General features: G+C 44.9%; 1 protein-coding gene across 5 annotated transcripts in view; it reads left to right on the top strand.

Moving 5' to 3' along the window:
- The window catches only part of CPEB4 (cytoplasmic polyadenylation element binding protein 4), a 177,505-nt gene that overhangs the window by 45,704 nt on the left and 116,880 nt on the right, over nucleotides 1-14,921 (top strand). Inside the window, exon 1 of one of the 5 annotated variants that reach the window (XM_027828598.3) lies at nucleotides 4,158-4,239. The exons of the other annotated variants lie outside the window; for them this stretch is intronic. The gene's annotated coding sequence lies outside the window, so the exon portion shown is untranslated. Of the gene's footprint in view, nucleotides 1-4,157; nucleotides 4,240-14,921 lie in introns of those variants that run through there. 5 annotated transcript variants of the gene reach the window in all.

Below are 14,921 nucleotides of genomic sequence, written 5' to 3'. Positions count from 1 at the left end.
TGCTTATAAAACACAAGCCTGAGAACTTTCCCCAAATACTTCCTAGAGCAGATCTTTGAGGAAAAACATCCCATCTTGATTTTAAAAAAATGTCAGTGATAGAGAATCTGCCACAACCCATGGTAAGTTGTTCCAATGGTGAATTAGTCTCAGCATTAAAAATTTACCCCTTGTTTCCAGTCTGAATTTGTCTTGCTTCAACTTCCAGGCAGTGGATCATGTTATACCTTTCTCTGCTAGACTGAAGAGTCCACTATTAAATATTTTTTCCCGATTGGTACTTACAGACTGTAATCAAGTCACCCCTTAAGCTTCTTTTCAAAACAAGGTAACCATTTATTAGTTACTTGGTTATACAGAATCTGAGGCAACTACAAACTGTGGTTGACACAAGTTACATTGGAGTAACATTTTTGCCAGAGTCCATTTTATACTGGGCCCAGTGTTAACCGGGTGTAAATCAGTATAGTTCCATTGATTTCAAACTGACACAAGGAAAAATACACTTCTGGTGCCTCCAAGTTAAGGTAGGCTACTAGGAAACTAGGAGTGGCAGGACTGCACATAGCACTGAGGTGCAACCACGACCTCTACCTTCTTTTGCTATGCAAATAAGGATAAAAACTCAGGTTCCTAACTGTAAGGGTGTGTGGAGTGGGGTGGGTAGCACAGACCTTCTCCACTGAGCAACAGTTTGCGTTTCCCTAGGGCATCTCAGTGTCAGTTCTGTGGAAGGCCTTTCCTGTGGCTTCACACAAGACACAGACTCTTCTGGGAACTGAATTGGAGAAATCCCTCAGGAACTCTTTGATCACAATCACTCGCCCTGCTTCCAAATGGGATCACAAACATGATGGGATAAATTCAGACCTGGTGTTAAGGGGATGCAGTGCCACTGATCTGAATGGAGTTGCACCCGCTTATACTAGATCTGGATTTGACTCTCCTCTTGTAAGTGGTGCTGCCTCTCCAATAAATCTCTTCTCCCTTTCCCCAGTAAATATTTCATAGTTCACCAGAGAGTTCCACGTCTGTTGGCTCAGGACAGATTAGGCCATGGGAGTTCTAGCACCTGCAGAATTTGCATTGATCTGGACCCTTAGAGCCTGATTTCTAAGGGGGCGGGCGAAGTGCTGACAACTCCAAATGAAATAAATGACAGTTGTGAGTGCTCAGCACATCTGAAAAATCAGGCCTATAGGTGCTAATTGTCTTCATGTTTAAGTGTAACCATTTGTTATGTGATTGGCTTGGCTGTTTTGGTTAAAATGTCAGATGCTGGAAGTGGCTGCTAGATCAGAGGAGAAGAATCAAAGGGGGGCAGTAGGAGAACAAACTGGGGAGCAAATAGAAAAAAACCCTAATCAAATCCTGTTGCTGATTGAAGTTTAAACTCAGTTTCACCTTCTGTGGCCCCACTGCTGGTAAAATCCCTGTGATTCACGCAATGTCTAAAGGAGAGATAGTGGCAAGCTTGTGAAATGGGTTCAGCTCTCCAAATGATGCTGCAAAGGGGAAGCAGTGGTGTAATTGCAAAGGGGAAAATGACCCATGCTTAGCTCTCTCCACAAGCACTGTGTTAGATCAGAGGCTATGTCTCAATGAGCCAGGCCCCAGTAATCTGTTCAGAAGAACCTGCCAAGCAGTGGGGAGTGAGAAGGGAGGGGCAAGTGCTCTGGGAGAACAAGCACGAGTCTGAAGTTCTCGAGAAGCTGGTAGATAAAAAGGGAGGCCAGTGTTTTGTAGTGGAAATGAGTTCATTAGCGGATTACATTTAGGTTTTAGGGAGACTATTATGGAGAGAAATAAATTGTTATAATGAGCCCGGATTTATTAAAATTCTTATTTTTTATTTTTAAAAAGCCTAACATGCAGGGGTGAATTTAGAACTCATGAAAATGAGCATCTCACAGCATTGTTAGCAAACGTTTATCTTGATTTTTCATGATTTCACAGCAAAAATGGGCCTAGTGCACACATATTGGTCAAACTTCACTTACTCAGCACTGCCAGTGTCCCTCATACCTGATTTGCAGCATCTTCTGCTATTCCAGGCCAGGCCCTCCCACACAGCTCTGCTAAACACCTCAGTCCTGATCTGCAAAATACCCTTTTGTTACAGGCCTGTGCCCCTTCATGGCTCAGCTGGTGCACCTCAGTTCTCTGGATAGTAACATGACTGAAACAGATAGCTTAGTTTGTCATATGGAGTTTGAAGAATGGACTGAAAGAATAAGACTAAACAATTGGGAGAAATGAGTCTGAGCAGAAAGTGTGAGAGTCCTGGATAGGTAGAATGCAGTCACCCAATCCATCCTACTCTGGTGAAAAGTGCCACTGAGTTCTTTAATTACCAAAAAGGGCCAAGATCTTGCTGTCTGAAAAGCAGCTCCTTGAGAAATTCAGCACACTAGTTCAATATGGACTAAGAGACTCAGTAGTGAATAACTAACACCTTTCACTGCAACTTCTTGGGATTCCATTGGTGGTTTCCCACCTTTTCTGAGATAAGAGATCTAACAAGAGAACAGCCAAGGTGGCAGCTCACCTTTGACTAGTGGTTGAAAGTACTTATTGCTGCTTTTTGCAGAATGTTTTCCAGAGGTGGTTGCTCTTTGGCACTGGGGTCTGAGTCCTTTCCCTGAGCCTGCATTTTTCAGCCCAGTGCAGCAGGCTGAAGGAGGAGGCTGGGTTTCTGATAAACCTGCCCAGATTTGTACCAGGTTTTAGTACTGCTTATCCGCTCTGCACAGATTGTTTGCCCATATGAAGCAATTTCCCATCTCGCCCACATTAACATTTCCTGATGAGCCAGTGTGTTAATTTTGTGCTCCACGGTTCTCTGCTCACGGGCATCTGCTGGCAAAACGGCTGCCTTCCCTTCTGTTAAACAGTCCCATGTTGTGGCACCCTCAGCTTTCATTCTGCTCTGTTCAGTTAGCACATTCTCCTGTCTCGGTTGGTGTAGGGGGCATGCTTTCCCACCCTTATCTTATTTAAAGGGGAGCCTTTGTGTACTGTCTCTTTAATTAATATAAAAAATATTGACTTAATCGAGACATAAAAGACATCTTAGAGCAGCCTCCTGGCACTCCATCAAGCAGCTTCCTTATTCTGACTGATAAGCTCAAGGAGAAGCTGCCCTTTTAAGCCTATGGAAGACTAAATACCAAGCCATAATACTGTAAGGCCATGATAAAAGGGGACTAAATCGCAAATGCTGATTGCATGGGAGAAGTAGAAAGAGGAAGCCATGTGTTACAGTTGCAGCAGCTATGCCTGCAGTGCACCTTTATATACTCTTCCAGGTCAGGTAGAAGCAAATTGTGTTTCTGCATCTGAGAAGAACAGGCACAGCTTTCTGAGATCGGCATTGTAGTAGAAAGGATGTCTGGGTTTAGAAGGGGTGGTCAGCTACAGGGAAATGCCAGGGAAAGAGATCCTTATTATAGGGAAAAAAACCTTTCAGACTGTTTTGTCAGGCACAGCGCCACTGGGTGTTGCGAGGGTTCCTTCTTTTGAGGATGTGCTTTGCCATCTTTGCATGGACTCAGGGTCCTCACACGCAAAGTAGTGAAGAGAAATTGTCAGGTGGTTTCAGCTACAAAGATACGCTTTGCTTAAACAACAAAAAAGGTTTTTATAAAATCTTAAAATAAAAAAAATGTTTTCATGATTTATTTGAAAATGTAAATACTGTTTTAATTTCAAACATTCTCTTGCACTGTTTATGACACAAACATTACAGTCATTGGAACCAGAAAGTGAAACTGTCTTCAATTCGCTGATCATGAAGCAGCCCCCCCCCAATCTTAGAAATTGTGAGTCAAAAAAACCAGCAACCCAAAACAAAACCAAAACACCTCCCCCTTAACCCCCAGCAAACCTTTGTCATCTGATTGCCGAGTCTTTGGGTCACACTCAGGTTACTTTTCAGGCTTGTCTCTGCAGCCATAAAGGCTGGAAACTTATATGTATAATTTATAAAAATGAAAGCAGTGATTCTCATGCAATCTCTTGATTCTAATAGCTGGGACTTTAAGAAAAACACCTAACACTGCAAGATCTCTGTTAAAACTGCAGGAGTTGGCAACGCTGCTGACTAGAAACAGCACTTTGATACCATGGTGATGAGTGCTATTGAAAACCTAAGCTAGATGGAAACAAATGGGGAAGTGAGTCTGCTTTCATTGGCTGAGCTGAGTGATTGTAGACAGTGAACAGCAGAAGTGGTGAAAGGTAAATCAGATTTTCCTTTTTTCAGTTGTAATGGTGTAAGTTACTTTTAGTAACCTCTAATCCAAAAGCTTTCATCTAACTGTTTTCGCCAGAGGGCCAAACATATTATTCTTTGTGGGGGGAGGGATAGCTCAGTGGTTTGAGCATTGGCCTGCTAAACCCAGGGTTGTGATCCTTGAGGGGGCCATTTAGGGATCTGGGGCAAAAATTGGGGATTGGTCCTGCTTTGAGCAGGGGGTTGGACTCGATGACCTCCTGAGGTCCCTTCCAACCCTGATATTCTATGATTATTATTGTAAGTCAGGGAGCCATGATGAATATTTTGAATACTTTGCCCTCTCCTGCTCAGGTAGGGCCAAGGGAGCAGAAACCATCCACCAATGCCCCCAGTTTGGCAGTAAGTGGAGTCAGTATAGCTGGCTCCTGTGTCTCCTTCCCTGCACCCCGTAGCATGAGATGTAGTGGGGTAAGTCAGGCAGAGAAGGGGTGTGGCTGGTGTATGATGTGGTCTGGCTATCCCTGGCTGGCATATGCCCCCTTGGGGACCAGAGCCAACTGGCATAAGCAGGGAAGAGACCACAGCTGTTCAGAGCACTCCTGGGGCTGCAGGGAAAGATATGGGAGTCAGCCGGGGAGGCAGCACGTGTAGTGATGGGCCTGATTCAAATACTTCCATTTAAAAATCACAGGGCCTGGCTCAGGGATCACATATTCAATTCATAACCAAATATACATTTTCTTAACATAGATGCTCATGAGGGCCACATTTTAGTGACTCAAAGGTCACAAGAGACCCCAGGGCCACAGGTTGGGTAGCTCTGATCAATCAGTCTAGCTATGGTATTTTTTTACTGTGCCTGTTACATTAGTATCTAAGCACCAAAAATAAGGAAAAATATTTTTGATTTTTAACTCAAAAACTTCCCTTTAATTTATATTATTATTTTTATACAACAATCCAATGACTTTAACTTTGATAACACTTGGATCCTTCCATCTGATCTGCTTCTTCCATGCACCTGTGTGCAAATGATGCCTGTTCTGTCTGGCAGTGACAAGTTTTCTGTGAGAGTCTTTCATACAGAAGTTTATCAGTTTATATATCCTATCAGATGTATCAATACCTCTTATTACAGTAGCTATGCTTCTTGTTAGCAATTAGTTGTGTGAGTCTGAACCACATCATATGATGGGAGATGGGGGGGGGCAGGTACTACGATCAAAGTGCACATCAGTTGCAAAGAATAACTGGCATTTGGGAAGGAGAAAGCTTAAAGTAAGCTTCAGTTCTTCCTCTGCAGACACGTCAGGGCTACGCAGTATGTGACTTTCCCTCTCTCCTCATTGGATCAGCCGAGCTCAGACACAAAGATGGGGGTGGCTTCCAGCTCTGCTTGGCCCTGAAGGCAAGTCACCAAATGAGATTGCCCTTCCCTCCCCAACCCCGAAGATAACTGCAGGATGAGGCTAATAAATCAGCTCTGAGAACAACTGCTGCACTCCACCTCTAAGCCACTGGAGGGTGTGAGAGTGGGAGGCACAGAGATCCATCTCTGTGCAGGCTGGCGTTGTCAGCACTCAGCTGACATTAAAACAAACACCCTCTATACAAAGGGCAGGCTGAGCACTCGGTATTTGTAATTAAAGCTTCTAGGCAGCTCACATGAGTCATGTGGGCTGCTGTGCTACATGCCAACCCAGCATAACTACTTGGCCTGCTTGGAGGAGAGAGCCTTTTGCCCCACTTATCACCCTAGATAGCATTGCAGGCTTTATTTGGTGGCTGCTCTTCCCCTGGGGATTCCTGTTTTTCTCCCACAGAAAAACCCCTTCCTCCTAAATGTCTCCATATCAGGTGCCACGATATGTACAGAGTGTGTACTTTACGCATGCAAGACTTGTTTGAGACCCATTAGGGAGGGATATGGAGTAGGTAGGCTATTAGTCCGGTTTTAAAATGGCCCTGCTTTTAAATGGTTTGTCCCCATTCCGCTCCTGAGACAAAATCCCACATGGTTTTGTCCAGTATCACAGACGGTGGACCCCAGTTTGAAGAGTATGCCACTCTGCCTCCTCCAGCATGACCTTGCACGCATAGTGCTTGTGAGGTCATGCCACATGGAGAATGCCATTTTGAAGAGTGTGCTGCCCTGCCCCTACTGGTGAGACCTCATACATGCATGCATGCAAGGTCATGCTGGTGAGATGGGGCAGTGTGCTCTCCAAAATGGTGTCCTCCAGGAGTGAGAGGACATGCCAGTGGGGACAGTGTCACGCAGATGGGGGCGAGTCCATACTGTTCCCAGAAATACCAGCATGTCTGGTATTTTGGGGAATGCATGGATGGACACCTTAATATGGAGGTGTGTTTGAAGATCAATAGAACATTAAGTGGTGCCTACCTGCATCACGTTGATAGTGCTGTACAAACATTCCATTACTATCTACCACCTCTGTGCAGTGATACCATCCGATTTTACACATGGGGAAACTGAGATACAGAATTGCATAGATAGTCAAAAATTACAGGGCAAATAAGTAGCAGGCACGTGAAGGTGGGGTGCATGACTCTGACCTTTATTGAACATAACAGCATAACATGAGTAATCAGTTGTACAGCACTGGCTGATCTCCAAGGGTGAGATCCTCAACCCTGCTTATCCCCTTTACAGCAGGTAAAAGGGCCCGAGGGCAATAAAGGGCCTGTAAAAACCTTGGTTCGCCCTTGGGAAAATTCCCCCAACGTAGGCACTGCAGAAAATAGCCATAATCTGCCATAACTTGGACAGGTCCTAATGGACTGTCTACGTTACACCAGGGGCCTCTCCAACCCCTTGAGCAGCCCAGGATCAGGAGGGCACAAAGGTAGCTTAAAGCCACCCTATTTCTCACCCCCTGGTGGGCCAGTCCTGGGCTGCACAGCTTAAAGTCCAATCCCTGCTATAGCGTAAACGCTCTCTATGGCGATGGAAGGAGTTCTTCTGCCGCAGTAGAAACCCCACCTTCTTGAGTGACAGTAGCTGGGTTGCTGGAAGCATTCTTCCATTGACCTTGTTGCATCTACACCAGGGGTTAGGCCATCAGGGTATGGATTTTTCATACCCTTGAACGCTGTCAGTATGTCAGCCTAATTTAAGTGTAGACCACTACGTATTGGTTGAGAGTGAAAGGTCGCGGGGCAGGCATTTGAGGAAGTCCTGCTGCAGGAGGAAGCTGTTGATCTTGGGAGCTCTGAGTCTTCTCCCCCAATCTATAAATTTATAGAGAGGCCTGAAGCAAAAGCCCAGATCCAAAAGGCCAAGCTCCGTTCTGTCAGTTTCAAGCTGGGCTCCCCTCCAGTTACATTGATAGCATGAGCAGTGATGCACTTCCCTGTTGGTGTTGCTGCATGTTCTGAGTTGGGATATGTGGGGTTTCTATTTCATATGTTTATCTGTATTTGTATTTGCTTTTAAAATGCTGCAGGGGAGCCACTTAGGAGTCTAGCATAATGTGTGTTCTGGTCTCCTCACATCCACCCCAGTCCCTGGATAGTAAATATACTCGTAACACAAGATCTCGTGTTGTTTCAGCTCCATAAATGGCTACCCAAGTCAAAATTGATCCATTTTAAGCATATGTACAAATTCTAAGATATGTCAGTTTCATTCATCTGGGCTCTTGCACATTGGTATTAGCTTCTCAACGAAAGGCCCAGGTGTCCTCTCCTGGATCGATAAGATATTACACATTATAGGAGATGGGAATCACAGTCATAAAATTCCAGACTAGAAACATACAGCATGTGTGTATGCCACTAACTGCGCTATCTGATGCTCTGAAAACCATATTCTGTAGGTAATTGAATATACCTCAGCATAATTAGTGATTACAGCTTTGTGAATCTATAACAGATGATGTGGCTATGCATGATTTATACAGCACGGCGCTGGCTTTGTATGTGGCTGGGATGTGACGTTGGTGGCTCTTTATGTGCTTTTGTAGCACAAGGCAGGAGCTTAATGAAGGGGTTATTCATATTCTGGCAGTGCTACTGATTCCACTGTTACAGGTATATGCCTAGCTGTATGCTCATTAATATGCCTTTCAAACAGAACACAAAGCCCTTCCTCAGAAAGATGGTCTCCTTGACAAGGGAACCAGAATGGCCCAACTGGCCGGCACTGCTGATCCAAGCTGTGAGTGACACATCCAAGTAACAAATGATGTGAGCACTTCACCCTTACCGGAGAGTGGGAGGGAGAGGGGGAAGTTGGGACTGGTGCACCACATCCTGGCATTTCCAAGAAACCTCATTTCTCCTTTCCTTTTGGAGGTCTGCGTGCTCTGGATCATATCTCATTTACTGTTGGGTTTGGTGCGTGGTGGTGCTTTTCCTTACCCCCAGTTTTCCTCTCTTTGCCCCATCTCCCTGAATTTGGGGAAATGCTCTAGCAAATGTAGTTGATTTTCATTTACACTGAGGCCTCTTCGCAATGTGCTAGTCATGTAAAGGGGCCTTAAAGTGGATGTAAATACGCTGACATGCACAGTGAAGGGGCTTTCGTGCAAGCATATATCTACACTGAAGTAAAAGTACCTGTGTCAGTTGACTTGCGCTTGTAGGGCTTGGGCTGCAGGGCTATAAAATTGCAGTGTAGATGTCTGGACTCGCGCTGGAGTCCAGATTCTGGGATCCTCCTCCTTGATGAATTCCAAGTGAAGAAGGCAATGGAAGCCAAAAGAAGTTACTTTGAATTCACACCAGTGTAACTGACAGCCAAATCTGGCCCAACACATACATATCTTCTGATATTTGTGAGTGAATATGGTGCTTATGAAAGGGTGAAATAGCCCAGGCTTGAGCCAGGTGTTGTGTATGAACATATTGGACTAGCAGCTCTCCTGACAAATCTCTGCCCCTTACTCCTCATCCGCTGGAACAGTCCCCCAGTCGTGGGCCTCTCACACAACTTTGACAGTGCTCTTTAATCCTGCCCTACATCATATGCTCACACTGTGTTAAGGAGAGTGGTGTAAAAGCCTGGACAAATAGATAATATAGAACAGCCTCGCAGGCCTGAGCCTTGTTGAAGAGTTATGTTGAGGTTTTGTAATACAGACAAATGGAGATTAAGATAAATTCCAACAAAACTCATTTTAATTCATGCGGGGGGAGGGGAGGGAAGCAGAAGAGTGAGATCCTTGGCTGGCATTGATCTGGCAGATGAGCCTTACAGAGTTTCCTTGAATATCTTTAATTTAAGACTTCTGTCTACAAGGGACAGGGATCACCGGTACTAAAGTATCAGTCATTGCAGCACATAGCGTCAAGAGAATACACCCTATTGTGTGCTGCCAGAGCATGCCCTGCCAGAGACTGCTTAGAGAAACACTGGGTATCAGATCACATCTCGGTCACTCCTTCCTGCTCCACCTCCCAGCTCTCACCAAACTCGGGATACTTCTCTGTACGTCGACTACTTAATGGACTCTTCCCTGCCTCTTTCCCCTTCTTGCTGGTCTTTGACATAGCTCTTCCCAGGCTTTTCACTGATTTCCCAGCTAGGGAATGTACTTTCCAACTCCCCTTTCTCTACTTTCCTGTAGTTTGCACAATCATTTCCTGAGTATATTAAAACATGTTGTGTTCCTCCCGTTGCAGCTCTTGAGATCTTTGAGTGGCCTTCTCCCCATCCCTCCTGTAGGAATTTCACAAATAAACCTATGGGCTTGTGCCTGAGGTGTTAGCAACATGTAACAATGAGGTCTCCTATTTTGCTGGGCTTGTTGTTTCTGCATGTTGACTCCATTCCTTATTTTTTGTTTTGAACATGGGTAATGCCTAAAAATAAACCCAAACCTGTAAAAGATTTTGCATGTCATTCCCACAGGCTGGGAGCTGACATGTCCCTCTAGGTGTCTTAGAATTTAGGAATCTGGGATGTAGGAGGAAGGACTTAAGCAAACATGACAATTTTAATTTGTGGAGCTTTAGAAATGTGTCCTTATCCAGACAGTACACCTGGTGAACTGCTCTGTGAGGCATCAGTAAGAGACTTACTGTTGTAAAGACAATGGGAAATCATATGGAGCTGGAAAACCCATTGTCTTATGCTGCAGAGTTTAGGGTTAATGATACTGGCAGAAAGAAAAGGAGTACTTGTGGCACCTTAGAGACTAACAAATTTATTTGAGCATAAGCTTTTGTGAGCTACAGCTCACTTCATCGGATGCTGTAGCTCACGAAAGCTTATGCTCAAATAAATTGGTTAGTCCCTAAGGTGCCACAAGTACTCCTTTTCTTTTTGCGGATAAAGACTAACACAGCTACTACTCTGGTACTGGCAGGTTTCTTTGTGCTAGAGATGTTACTTTTTTAAATGAGCAGGAATCCAAAACCTGGCCCCCAACCTTTCGGGAAGTGTAGAACCAGAGCTGAATTCTCTTGAACCCCCTTGACCAGGTCATCAGTAGGAATAGAACCTGGGACTTCTAGCACCAAAAGCACTAGTTTCTACCACCAGAGCTAAAGGAACAGCTCTCTCGTGTGTGACCAGCCACTAGAAAGGGACACAAAGCCAGGCTGTTGCACAGATGCACTTTTCCTCATTTTGATGCTGCCTTTCTTGAAGAGGTATGTTTTTTACTCTACCCCCCTAACTCCTCTCAAGTAACCCCCCAAACATACACTGCTTCTGGCAAATGGCCAAAGCATACAGTACACTGCCTGAAAACCCTGAGCATTCGGCGCTTTGTTTGAACTGCAGGGGCTTGCTTTGTATTGCGTATCTCTGTTGCACATGCTGCGTTGAAGCTCCCAGTTGGAAATCGTTTCGCTCTATGTGGAACAAAAGAAAAATCTATCTCAGATGAGATCATCTCCTTGGGACAGAGCAAACAGTTAATCTCCTTGCTGCTTAACCATTGTATCAACAAAATGAGTTGACCTGTTACATGAAATGAATGTGACTTTGGCAACGTGACCTTTGGCCCTTTATTATCCAAATGAATGTAAAGTTATTAGAACTGCAGCCTCCATCTCCTATGGTATGTACAGTTGGGGGAGTATCAAAGGTATTTGATGGGGTGTGTGTATTACACGTATCACACTTGCCCAGTGAATCCATCACTTTGGGAACCTGAGGAACACCAGAGCAATTGAGAGAGTCTCAGCTAGTTAGCTGTTTGAGACTAGTGTTGCCACAGCTGTTCTGAGTGCACAGGGAGCATAATACTTCTTGCCATAATATTGTTATGCCTGATTTTGTGTGTGTGTGCACACACTCAGTTCAATATGGAGGGAGAGAAATTCAGAAGCTTTCCAGATGGTCGACTCTAAAGTAGCATAGAGTGCATGTGCTCAAAACGGACACATTGCAAAGAAGGAAATTACTGAATCATCACATACCAAATGCAGCATTATGAAGAATTATAATGTAGGCTTTGTGAATAAGCATCCTGTATGAGGAGGAATCCTAGATTTTGATCTACTAGGGGTGTGTGTGCGTAGGTGCTGAAAGTAGTAATGCTGCCGCACCCCCTGGCTTGAAGTGGTTTCCATCATATACAGGGTTTACAGTTTGGTTCAGTGGCTCTCAGCACGCCCATTATAAAAATTGTTCCATCACACGCGTGTGTGTGTGAAAGTGGACTCAGTGTGGTTGAAATACCAGCTTATCAGCCTTGGAAAATAAAAGAATATATACACTGCAGGTTCAATACAGATGAGCAATTAACGCCTCCTCCACGCTGGCCTACCAGTGGGCCTCAACTCTGACCGAGGAGTGAAAGGAAAGGCTAGTCTCCTGATGCATTTCGTACTTGGCTTCTGCTAAGGTCCAGCAAAAGGATAAGTGCCAAATGTTGTGGTGTTTTTGTGACGTGGACACATGTCCAGTAGCAAACTGGAACAGCCATTAATTAATTGTAATCCTTGACAGATGCACCACGAATACTTCCAGAGGGGCTGGAATATTGGCTAAATGTAAGGTTAGCATCCACTCACCTCCATGATAGCCATGAATGCTTCTCACATAAGCTGTAGAAAACCCATCAAACTAATAAGTGCAATAGAATATCTGAAAGAAGACTTCTATGGCAAACACCTTTGTGTTGCACTTAATTATGTCCTGAGGTCATCGCTGTTGAATGGGAAAAAGCGTGAAAATGATCATTTTTTGCACTCCTATAGTGCCATGCATTTGAGGGATCTCAAGATGATTTACAAACATGAACAAAACCTCACAATGTGTCTCTTACAGATGAGGGACCTGAGGCAGAAGAGTGAAGCATCTTGTCCAAGGTCTAGGGTGACGAGATGTCCTGATTTTATAGCGACAGTCCTGATATTTGGGGCTTTTTCTTATATAGGCTCCTATTACCCCCAACCCTCTGTCCCAATTTTTCACACTTGCTATCTGGTCACCCTACCAAGGTCACACAGTAGAGCCAAGAACAGAACCAACCTAGACATGAGTTTTAAGCATAAGACTATCCTTCCTGCGTAATGTGTCAGCTGGCATTGTCAGTGAATGCAGCACTATAATTCTGTACTCTTATATGTATGTACAGTATTTATGTATCGTACATGTGCAAGTTGAAAAATCAGTATTAGTAATTTGCAAAAGATATAAATTAATGTTATTGCTTCACATTGTTTTTTATCTTAGTCATTTTTCTCATTTTTTATGCCCAGAACCCTTCCTCCTAAGTGTTTAGCAGTCTATGTGGATGATAAGTAGGTGCCTGCACTCATACTGTCTATCAGCTTTAACAAGCAATACCAAGTTGAGTTGGTATATTGCTTGGATGGGAGACTGCCAAAGATACTTCCAGTAGCAGGTTAGAGGACATTGTTGCTCTCTTTGCCAGAATAATGGGAATCAAGCTGTGTGTATCCATACGCATAAGGGCATTAACACTGATTGTGTTAATCGAAAATGTTGGTGATTGACAGTGGTGATCCTGCCATATCCTAATGTTTATTTATTTGTATTGCAGTTGCTCCTAGGAGTCCCAGTCATGGACCAGGGCCCCATTGCAGGGGTGTTCTGGGGGACCTAGGAGTCATGGCCCCATCACTTTTAAAAGTCGGAGGGCTATGCTCTCTCACTTTTTACCAGCCGTAAAAATGGGGGATGGGGGTGGGGAGGAGTGAGCGGGGTGCAGGATTTTGAGGGAAACAGTTGGCATGGGAGCAGGGCCTCAGTGCAAGGGGTGGCATGGGGGAGGGGGTGGCACTTGAGGAGTAGGGGTAGAGCGAGGATGGGGCCTCGGGGGGGGGAAAGGGCAGCATGGGGGGCGGAGCACGGTTCGGGCACCGATACTTCCCCCCACTTTTAGGGAGCTTGCGCCGCTCCTGCCTCATGGTGCTGGGTGCTGTACAAACACAGAGCCCTGCCCAAAAGAGTTTACAAAAGTATAAGGCCAGAGACAACAGGTGCACACAGACAATCAGATGGAGTACAAGAAAACACAGAGATGTATCTCAGGACGGGGCAGAGAGTGGGATGAAGGGAAATTTATGTTGCTCTTTATCAGAGTTTAGCCTGAATCCATAAGTTCACATCTGAATTTTATCAAGTTTGGCAGAGTTCGGATCCAGGGTTTGGAGGGAGAAAGTCAGTGCTGTCATGCCCCTCCCCCAGAGCTCAGACACCTGCTCCTGGGCTGGAAGCCAGGCACACTTGGAAAATAAAGGAGAAGGAAACCACAGCAATGACTGCCCAGAGACAAGGTTTCTGAATCAGCGGCAGACTAAACATCATACAGCAGTTGCTAGAGAAGAAGAGGGTATGTCAACAGCACAGCCACCAGATCCTCTGTGTTAACTAGGGGAAATTGAAGCTCTATTTCCACTGGACGCGGAGTCTGACGACTGGAAAAATGTTTCTCTGTTTACAGGAATCTGAAACCTTGTAATTCTCTTCTGCTTCCTCCTCCTCCCTGTCTCCCCTGGAGCCAGCCAATCGCTATCAGACACATTTGGAAAGGAAGGCTTATTCTGATCCTGAACCTCTGTAATTTAATTAAAAAAAAATACAGGAACAATAGCAACCACAGCAGCAAGATAAAAAAATATAAGTAAAAAGGAACAAATCCAAGCTTACATGTGAACATAGCTAGAAAAGTTTGGACAAAGTGTCTTGAAATGGGAGGAGGTCCCTTCTCTGTGGGTCAGTAAGTTACAGTAACAGAAGGGCACCCCCCTGGTAGCACTGCTGTCAGCTCAAGGGTTAACCAGCAATCCCATCATTTGGTCATATGAATGACCAGACTGGCTCAGACCTGAGGTCCATCTAGTCCAGTATCCTTTCTCCGGCTAGAAATCACCATATGCTTCAGAGGAAGGAGCAAGAAACCCCACAATAGACACATATGAGGAAATGTACCCCTATGAAGGTCTCACCCTAATAGTTGGAGAATAAGCCTTGGACCATGAGGTTTTATATCCCTGTCCCCGAGCCTGATGGGCCATACAGTGGGATATTTAAAAGGAGCTACACTTCGTACTTGCAAGGTGCAGAGCAGCGGCTGGGGTACGTTACTCCTAGGGATGGGTTTGGATGTTATCAAGAGAGGATTCATGTTACATTGGGCCTGGATCCAGTAAATTCCTGACCCCATCAAAAAGTGTCAGGGCTCACTCTCTTTTCCAGCCCATTTTTACAGTTCACCATAGGCTCCCCCTGGGTGGACTC

Source organism: Chelonia mydas, chromosome 8, assembly GCF_015237465.2.
Source record: "Chelonia mydas isolate rCheMyd1 chromosome 8, rCheMyd1.pri.v2, whole genome shotgun sequence".
Lineage (NCBI taxonomy): Eukaryota > Metazoa > Chordata > Testudines > Cheloniidae > Chelonia > Chelonia mydas.
The sequence above is the reverse complement of the archived record's forward strand: the minus strand, read 5'-3'. Positions and strand labels throughout refer to the sequence as shown.